At 46.8% G+C, this 9,392-nt stretch overlaps 1 long non-coding RNA gene across 1 annotated transcript in view; it reads right to left on the bottom strand.

The window, feature by feature from the left end:
- Positions 1 to 7,317: 7,317 nt before the first annotated feature.
- LOC138153861 (uncharacterized) overlaps positions 7,318 to 9,392 on the bottom strand; it is an 11,029-nt gene continuing 8,954 nt past the window's right edge. The window contains exon 3 of the long non-coding RNA XR_011166483.1: positions 7,318 to 8,590. This is a non-coding gene — a long non-coding RNA (uncharacterized lncRNA). The remainder of the gene's footprint in view (positions 8,591 to 9,392) is intronic.

A 9,392-nucleotide genomic window follows, 5' to 3' on the forward strand; every position in this document is an offset into this window, starting at 1 on the left:
AGAGAGAGAGAGAGAGAGAGAGAGAGAGAGAGAGAGAGAGAGAGGAGTGAGAGATAGAGACAGAAAGACAGGGAGACAGAGAAGAGAGACAAAAGAGAGAAGAGAGACAGGCAGGCAGAAAGACAGAGACAGAGAGAAGAAAGACAAAAGTAAGGAGAGGGAGAGAAGAGAGAGGAGGAGGAAGAAGAAGAACAAGAGGAATGGGAATCTTGGATACCCACACTTAAAGATTAAAGACATTTCAAAAGAACTGGAGACCAAAAGAGTTGTGAGGTTTCTGACTCAGGGCATTTCACTGTGATAGCAGTGTACCTCTACACTGGAAGTTAGGAGATCTGGGTTCTAGCCCCAGTTCTGCTCAAAGTGTGACCTGAATAGATCCCTTACTTTCTTTGGGTCTCATTTTCCTCATCTACACCATCAAGGAGTTGGGTTCTATGGTCCCCAAAGTCCCTTTCTGTTCTGCCAGTTTAGGTTCTAAGCTCTAACATTCTATATTCTAAGGTCCCCTTCAATTCTGACATTTGATGTGCTAAGTCCCCCTGCCCCAGCCCAGGTTCTGCTATGCAAACTTCTAACCTCTCTATTCCTGGGCCCTCAGGGAGATTCTATCCTAACCTAACTGATATGCAGAGCAGCTGTGCAGCTGCTATTGGAAAAATGACAGCCCCTCTCTTTACTCTACCCCCATCACTTCGTGGCTGTGGCAGGTATCCTTCGGGGATGATGTCTCTTGGCTTGGGGGCAGCGATGGGTGAGTAAGTGCCACCTCCCCTGCTTTTCATTTGTGCTGGGACAGTGAGTCACACAAGATGAGCAGGTGTGGAGGGACTGTGATCTCGATGGAAGATCTCATCACATGATCTTTTCCTCCCCAAACCCACCCATCTTCCAGGCAGTACTGGTACAGTCATCCTTCCAGTTTCTCACAGCCTGGTACTGGTACCTTGGACTCTTCCTCAACCCTTACCCACATATACAATCAGTTTCCAAATCTTATCAACTCAATTTCTACATCTTTTGGACCTGTCTGCTTCTCTCTACTTCCACAGTCACTGTCCTAGCTGAGACTCTCATGATCTCTGGTCTGAGTTCTTGCAACTACCCCCTACGTGGTTTCTCTCCTATCTAATCTCTCCTCCACACAGCTGCCAAAACCATCTTCCTAAATGCAGGTCTGACCGGGTCACTCTTCTTCTCTATAAACTCCAGTGTCTCCCAATTGACTCTGGGATCAAATATTAGTCCATCTTTATCTCATCCTTTTTGAAATGGAATTTTTGTAAATTTAATGTATTCTACATAATTATTAGTATAGAACAGATGAATGACTAACCACTGCCAGCACTCTCAAAAACAAGAACTCTTATCACACTTTTAAGTTTAATCAATATTATTAACATTTTCTCCATGACTAACTTAAATCTAGACAAGAAACAAATAATACAATAAATACAGGTGATACAAACAAACAATAAATAAACAACCTTGTTCTTTAATGTTGGTCATCTCTGAGGTGTAAATGCCCACAACACACATTTCACATTAGGCTCAAAAGCTGGTTTCCAGCACTCCCCTGATAGCCCAGGGAAGAGGACAGAGACTTGGAATTGGACCTGGAATTTCATAGGTTTGGGCTAGTTTCTGATAAGGAAACTCTTTCTACTGATGCAGGTTAGTCTGCAATTTAGTGCTGGGGCCCTGAGAGATTACAGGATTTGTCCAGGAGCACCCAGCCAGTATATGTCAAAGGGGAGGATTGGAACCCAGGGCTTACTGCCTTGGAGGTCAGCTCTCTGACATGTATGTACCATTAAGGGTTTAGGAGGTATTCAAGAAGGACTAGCAGCTCTGGTGTGAGGGTTGCTCATTCACCGTTGGCATCCGTCTTCACCCAACTCTCACCTAAGGCTCCAAGAAACTATAGCATGCACAGTGACCACAGCCCACTAAACCGTCATGGGCTAAACCAGGTTGAAGGTAACCAACAGTCCTCAAACCTGTTGGTGAGTCGGGGGGGGGAGGGGGATGTCTACCCCAAGCATTGAAGACTTTCCCCCGCCCCAGCAGAATGGGTGGATGGGAACAATTCATTCCAAGTGCCATAAAGGTGGCTGAAGTGGACTCTATGGAGCCCTCAGAGCTTGGCCAGGCATTGAAGATGCCAAGGCCATCCACTGCATCCCCGGCCATCCCCAGTCATCCTGACTTTTGTCTTGCCATTGGACTTCAATGACTCAGGAAGAGAGAGTGAGGCTGACGGCTTTATGCAACTCTGCCTTAAATCCAATTCACGAACCAGTCCGTGTCATCGGTCCTCTTCAAAAAGAAAGGTTGTTAGACTTAATAGGGTAGATAAGTGAATCTATACATATGGACATATATTCTGAAAACTATTTTTTACTGATATGGGTGAACAATCTAAAAAGTTTATAGGCCACAGAAATAAGGGATGGGGAACAAGTAAAGGAGAAGAGGTTGGACACATAGAAGAAGCATCAGAAAAGTGAGGTGCCTCTGAAGGCAAGAGACAAGAAGACTGTGCAGGAGGAGGGGGTGGTCAATATCAATAATGTACTTTTTTGGCCTGGAACTGAGACTTTACTGGTCCAGCAGCTCTTGGGTGCCCTCTCAATGGAGTTCTATTCTGCAGTATATAAGATGTCCCAAAAGCCTTTGTGTGGTTTGAAGTTATTAAAAGCTATTTCACTGCTGAGCATTAATAGCTTATAATTGCAAGAAGAGTTTGGGGACAGTCTTAGAACATATGAGTTACAAAGACAGAGACTTAACTCCAAGGCTGGCTCTCCACCTACTACTACATCTCACAGTCTCTCATTAATGTGAGTATTAAATAACACATTTACATATTATTTTAATGTTTACGAAGCACTTTCCCCACAACTGTGCTGAGAGCTAGGTAGCTTGAGCAGCATTATACACACTTTGTAGATTAGAAGGTGAAGGGCAGGGGGCAGCTAGGTGATGCAGTAAAGAGAGCAGCAGCCCTGGAGTTGGGCAGAGTTCAAATCCAGCCTCAGACACTTAGCTGTGTGACCCTGGGCAAGTCACTTAACCCTGATTGCATTCCCCACTCCCTCCCTAAAAAAGGTGAAAGTCCTCACCCACATCCAAGGTCACACAGTTAGTAAGTGGTAGAACATGAATTTGAATCTTCTGACTCCAGTACCCTCGGTACTGCACCATCATAAGCACCTCAAATACCACCGGGAGGGCCAGAAGGGTGAGAAGTGAGCAAAGGGCCCCAGGGGGATTACATGAGGTGGCTGGACTAGATGCTATCTCAGTGTGAGATGCTGAGACCCTGGCATCTCCGGTCGTCGGTGCCCTGGGAGGGACTAGCTTCAGCAGAAAAGCCAGCAGACTCTGGCAAGGATAGGAGACAATTCCAAGAAGGAGGGGATGGAGGTCAGGGCTGGAGATGGCTGTAAACTCCAGGCATTCATTTCCCTCAGGATGTATCCTGGGGAGATGGAGAGCAGCTGTCCCAGAATCCCTTTGAAGATGAGCCCAGTTACTCCAAACCTCTCTCTCTCCCTTCTCTCCTTCATTCCTTTCAGGAAGGAGGTCTAGGGATGTGGCCTCTGAAGGGAAACTGAGGAAGGCAATGTAGGTCTCCACCCTGAGTGCCCCATCTCATCTTCTCAGCTGCCTCTCTACCCTCCACCCCCCATCTTGGCCAGAACCGCCTCTTTCTGCCTCTGCTGTGAGTCATTGGCCCCACACCTGTGCCTGACCTCAGGCTTCAGAGCTAGAAATAGGCACTTGAGGCCCTGAGCTTGAGAAGCCAGCACCTGCAGGCCTGGGCTGTGGCTCTCATCCTGGGAGAGAGGGCAGATTTTAAAGCTACTCACACACAGTCAGCACTTTAGCTGAAGCACTGGGCTTGTGGGAACTGCTCCTGGGGAGAGATGGGCACACAATGTCACACCCTCCCCACATTCCCATCCCTCCCCAGCGCCATGGCCCACGCCCCAGTGCCCCCACCCAGAATATGCACAGGGAAACTCTGGGCCTCCCTGCAGCACCTCCTCCCAATCAGGGCCCTCCCTTTCCAGGTATAATGCCCCACACTGGGCTGCCTGTCTGGAGATCTGAGATATGGGCCCAGTTCTTTCATTAACTTTCTGTTAGTGAAAGTGCAAAGTGACCTTGGTCCAGTTTTCTTTCTCTAGACTTTAGTTTTCTCCACTGTGTATAACATAGGGGTTAGATTGGGTGGGGAACCTGCAGCCTCCAGGCCACATGTGACCCTCTAAGTCCTCAAGTGCAGCCCTTTGACTGAATCCAAACTAAGGGCCTCCCTTGAGGACCACATGTGGCCTCGAGGTCACAGGTTCTCCACCCCTGGACCAGATGGTTTCTAAGATTGTTTCTAGCTTTAATAATCTACATGATAGGGAACAACTAGGTGGCACAGTGAATAGAGCACCAGCCCTGTAGTCAGGAGGACCTGAGTTCAAATATGACCTCAGACACTTAACACTTACTAGCTGTGTGACCTTGCGCAAGTCACTTAACTCCAATTGCCCTACCTTCCTTCCTCCCCCCAAAAAAATAATCTACATGCTATATTCCTTCCAAATTATCAGAGCGTTATATGTTTTGGCATTATATGCCTGCCCACTTTGACATGCTCTTTTTTGTCCCTTCCACCTCTGACGTTCTATATTCTAACATTCACTATTGCAAGGTCCCTTCCTAGTTTTTCTCATTGTATGTTCTAAAAAATGCTCTTACATTCTATATTCCAAGTTCCCTTCTAACTGACATTCTGTGTTCTAAAATTCTAACATTCTAACGTCACTTCCCAGCTCTGGCATCCTGTGTTCTAAGGCCCCTCCCAGCTCTGACATCCTGGGTTCTAAGGCCCCTCCCAGCTCTGACATCCTGTGTTCTAAGGGCCCTCCTAGCTCTGACATCCTGGGTTCTAAGGCCCTTCCAGCTCTGACATTCTATATTCAGGTGTTCTCCCAGCTCGGACATCCTGGGTTCTAAAGCTCAGACGTTCTATTTTCCAATGTCTCTTCTGGCCCCTAGCATTTTACATTTAAGATCCTTTTCACCACTGACATCAAAGATGCTATGATTCCATGAATCTGGGGAGAAATGCCAAGGAAAGGTAAGTCTCCATGCTTGTCCTCACCTTCTCAGTCTCATCAGGGAGCCAGTAACACATGAACTAGGTAACAGCATGAGACTGCACGTGATGAAGTCCTAAGTGGTGTGGGGGTGCACTGTGGAGGCTGTAGGGAGTCAGGGTGGGCTCGAGTGGTCTTCGAGAGGCTTCATCGAACCAGGCGTAAAGGAGGAGTAGAATTCTGTTAGAGAAGGTTAAGGGGAGCATCAGGTCACATGTGGGGGACAGTTTGAGTGAAGTTTTGGACAAAGGAATGAGCCTGAGACAGTGAGGAGGCTGGCCTGACTAGTGACAGACTTGTGATAGAGTGTTCGGGGGAAGTGGGATAGTCTGTGGGCCTTGAATGACAGGCTAAGGAGCACAGACATGACAGTCTACAAAGAGCAGGTGATACAGACATAATCACTGTTATTGTTCAGTCGTGTCCAACTCTTCATGACTCCATCTGGGATTTTCTTGGCAAAGATACAGGCGTGGTTTGCCATGTCCTCCTCCAGATCATTTTACAGATGAGGAAACTGAGACAAACAGGACAAAGTGACTTGCCCAGGGTCACATTGCTAGAAAGTATTTGAGGCCAGATTTGAACTCAGGTTTTCCTGACTCCAGGCCCGGCACTCTGTCCACCATGCCACCTGGATGTCTGACAATCAGTGACACTTATGGTAATGCTCTAATACTCTCAAGTTTGCAAAGCCCTTCACCCCCATTGCTTCAATTAGTCTCACAATAGCCTGTGAAGTAGTTGCTGCTATCCCCCTTTTTTACAGACAAGAAAACTGAGTTTCACATGAATAAAGTGACCTGCCCACCGCATCTAGTCAGTCTAAGGTAAGAGGTGAGATTTGAACCTAGATTCTTCTGATTCTATCTACTCTAACAGGTGAGGGGTGGGAAGGACAAAGGCCAGGCCTATGACCCCGAGTCACAGGTCGCTCTGTCCATTCTCACAGGCCAAGCCCATGGCGGGTCAGGGAAGGCCCAAGTCAGGCCTGGGCCAGCTGTGGGGGCCCCAGGCCTGTTCCTCTGGCCTCTGGCCTCCAGGCTTAGGGCGGAGATGAAGAGCATCCCAGCTGTGATGTCAACAGGCCCTTCCTTCCTCACACATCTGTTTGCAAAGGTCACTATTTTAAACTCTCTCTCACCACACCCCACAAAAGGGCGCATTTTTTTAAAGTGTGTCAGTAGCTTAGTTCAGCCCAGCATTCAAATAGTTTTCCATGCAAGCGCTGACAAATTCCCCAAGTCTGCCCAGGTCTTCAGCACAGCCTCCCCACCCCCTATTTGCCCTAGACCCTCAGCCCTCTCATTTCCTCTCCCCAAATTCACTTCCCGGTATCTCATCTCACCCCACATTCCTAGTTCCACACCACTTTCCAATTCCTATACAAATCTCTCTAGTCCCCCGTCTCAGTTCTTCATCACCCCATTCTCCCTTCAAAATTCCCTTTCCCACCCCATGTGTCCAGTCCCACCTCACTTCAGAGCCCTTCAGCCCAAACCCACATCCCGTGTTCCCCCCAGTTTATAGACCACTAGTGTCTTCATTTCCCCTTCTTCCCTCTTTTTTCCCTACCCACCCATTTTCCTCATTCTAACCCACTTTTCTCAGTTCTTCATCACTCTATTGCTTCTATCCTATAACACTTCCCAGCCCCTCAGCTCTCTGTCTCCCTCAAAGTCTCTACCCCTCCAATCCTTCAGGTCCCCATCTCCTTAGGCCCTCAGCATTTCCCAGCCTTGACTTCATCCCATATCCCTAGTTCTCCCACTCCCAGATCACCAAACATTCCACAATTCACCCAACCTATCCTCAGCCCCTCCCTTATCTACTCTGTTCCACACTTCCCACACCAAACCCTCTCTCCCTAATCTCACCCAAATTCCAAACCCCTCATCACCTACAGTTTCCCTAATCTTACCCAACTTCACACACCCATATGTACCCCTCTTTCCTGTCCCAGCTGCATCCCCGTTAGTCTGACCAATCAATTCTTCAGCCTCTCAGTCTTCTAAGAACCCTGGCCCACTTCCCCCTCCTTTTGGCAGACCCCAATCCCAACAGAAGAAAAAAAAATGGTGACCAGGAGACTGGCTAGAAGGCTATTTCAGAAGCCCAGGATTTAGATCCAGGATAATGACTTATATGAGTGGAGAGAAAATTATAGCAGAGATAAAATTGTTAGGATTTAGTAACTGATGAGGGATGAGGGGCAGTAAAAATGATTCTTCTAGTTTCCAGTCTGGATGGTTCAGAATAAGATGGCACCATTAACAGAAATTGAGAAATTGGGAAAAGGGCAGTTTAGGTGGCTAAGATGATAAACCCTCTCTTGTGACCAAGAAAAACAGTTAAGCAAAATCAATGGGTACAGACACTTAGCCTGACATTGTATGCCACATTCTGCATCCATGGTTTCCCACCCTCCACTGGAAGAGCTAAGGGCTTTCTCATCTCTTTTCTAGAGTTGATGGTCATTATAATCCCCCTGTGATAGGCTCCATTTTGGTATCCTTTTCATCAACATTATTGCACATGTTAAATTATTCTGGTATGCAGTAAGAGCTTGATAAATGCCTTTCCTTTTGTTTCATTTACTCATTCTAGAATTGGTTTATATGTCTTCCCATCATTCTCCAAATTCCTCTTTGTCATTCCTAACACAGTGATAATAGTCCAGTTCTATCCATATGGCACATTGATGGGCAGCTTCCTTGTTTCTAGGCCTCTTCCAAAAGAGAGTCCCTATGAATATTTGTATATGGGGCCTCTCTTTTTATCAATAACCTCCCTTGCATTTTCTCGATGGATATGAACAATTTAGTCACTTTTCTTATATGATTCCAAACTTTTTCCAGAACAGTTGGCCCAGTTCACAGGTCTACCATGACATTCCACTGCAATGCATTTATATAGGGGGCCTCTCTTCCCACAGCTCCTCCAACACTATTTCCGTCTTTTGTCATCTTTGCCAATTTGCTACAACCCCTTCATTTTACAGATGAGAAAACTGAGGCCCAGAGAGGGGAAGGGCTTTACTCAAGGTCACACAGGAAACATCTTGCAAGGAACTACTGAAGGATGGGAGGCCGGCATCATCTATCTCCCTGGACTGTAGGTTGGATTGCATCTCAGACTTCCGAGATACAGCTGCCTCTCCACCGGGTCATGAGAAAGGAGGCAAGGGCAGGCTCTGGGCACAGGAAACAGGGCCAGCCGTGAGGCAGTGTCAGCCTCTGGTACCCACAGACTCCAGGATGAGCTGGTGAGATCACAGCTCCAGGAAGCAGCTGCTGGGGAGGCCTGGGGTCCGACTCTGGGAAAATCAAGCCCCAGCTGGCTGGATCTGCAATTCATTCTCTGCCTGCTGGATTTCCCTGTAGCTGTTCCTTCTGTCTCCATTCCACAGCAGCCTTTTGGGAAAGTGCCTGTCACAGAGAAAGATCTAATGGGCTGATATAGGATGCTTGCCATTTCATCTCTGAAAGTGAATTGTGGGTACTTCTTGTGTGCCCCTTTCTCTCTCTGAGCCTCAGTTTCCTCATCTGTAAAACAAAGGAACTGGACCCAATTCAGTCTGATTCAGTATATAGAGAAAGAGCTTGAGAGGAAGTCAAGACCTGAGTTTGAATTGTAGTGCTGGAGTCAGAGGAACTGAGTTCAGGCCTCAGCTGGCTGACTATAGGCAAATCACTTCCTCTCTCTGGGCCTCAGTTTCCTCATCTGTAAAATGAATGGCTAAATGTCTCCAGCAGACCTGTGAGGAAGTGTATCACCCACCTCCTGACACAATGGACATAGTACAGAAAGAAGCATACATTGTTAGACACAGACACTGAGTGGATATGTTTTGCTTGACTAGATTTATTTGTTACAACGGTTTTTTCTTTCTTTCTCCCAGTTTTTAATTGGGGTGGGGGGAGGTAAGAGGAGGAGGTATCATTGGTAGTATTAAAAAAAAGAAGGGCTACTGTAGCATTTCAAAAAGTACATGGAAGAGAACAGAAGGAAAATCAGAAAGAAGCACAGAAGTACAGGACAGTTTTGAAAGTAACCTATAGAATATATAATATACTTTTTAAGGGAAAAAAGGGCAAGTGGTGAGAAGTGGAAATTTAGGATTTCATACAGAACCCACTTTTTGTGTTCTACTGCGTATACAAAAATTCTCTCTCTCTCTCTATCTCTCTCTCTCTCTCTCTCTCTCTCTCTCTCTCTCTCTCTCTCTCT

The sequence above is a fragment of the Petaurus breviceps genome, unplaced genomic scaffold (assembly GCF_028583685.1).
Source record: "Petaurus breviceps papuanus isolate PSGF00001 unplaced genomic scaffold, PetGlider_PUasm1.0 91041, whole genome shotgun sequence".
Classification (NCBI taxonomy): Eukaryota; Metazoa; Chordata; class Mammalia; order Diprotodontia; family Petauridae; genus Petaurus; species Petaurus breviceps.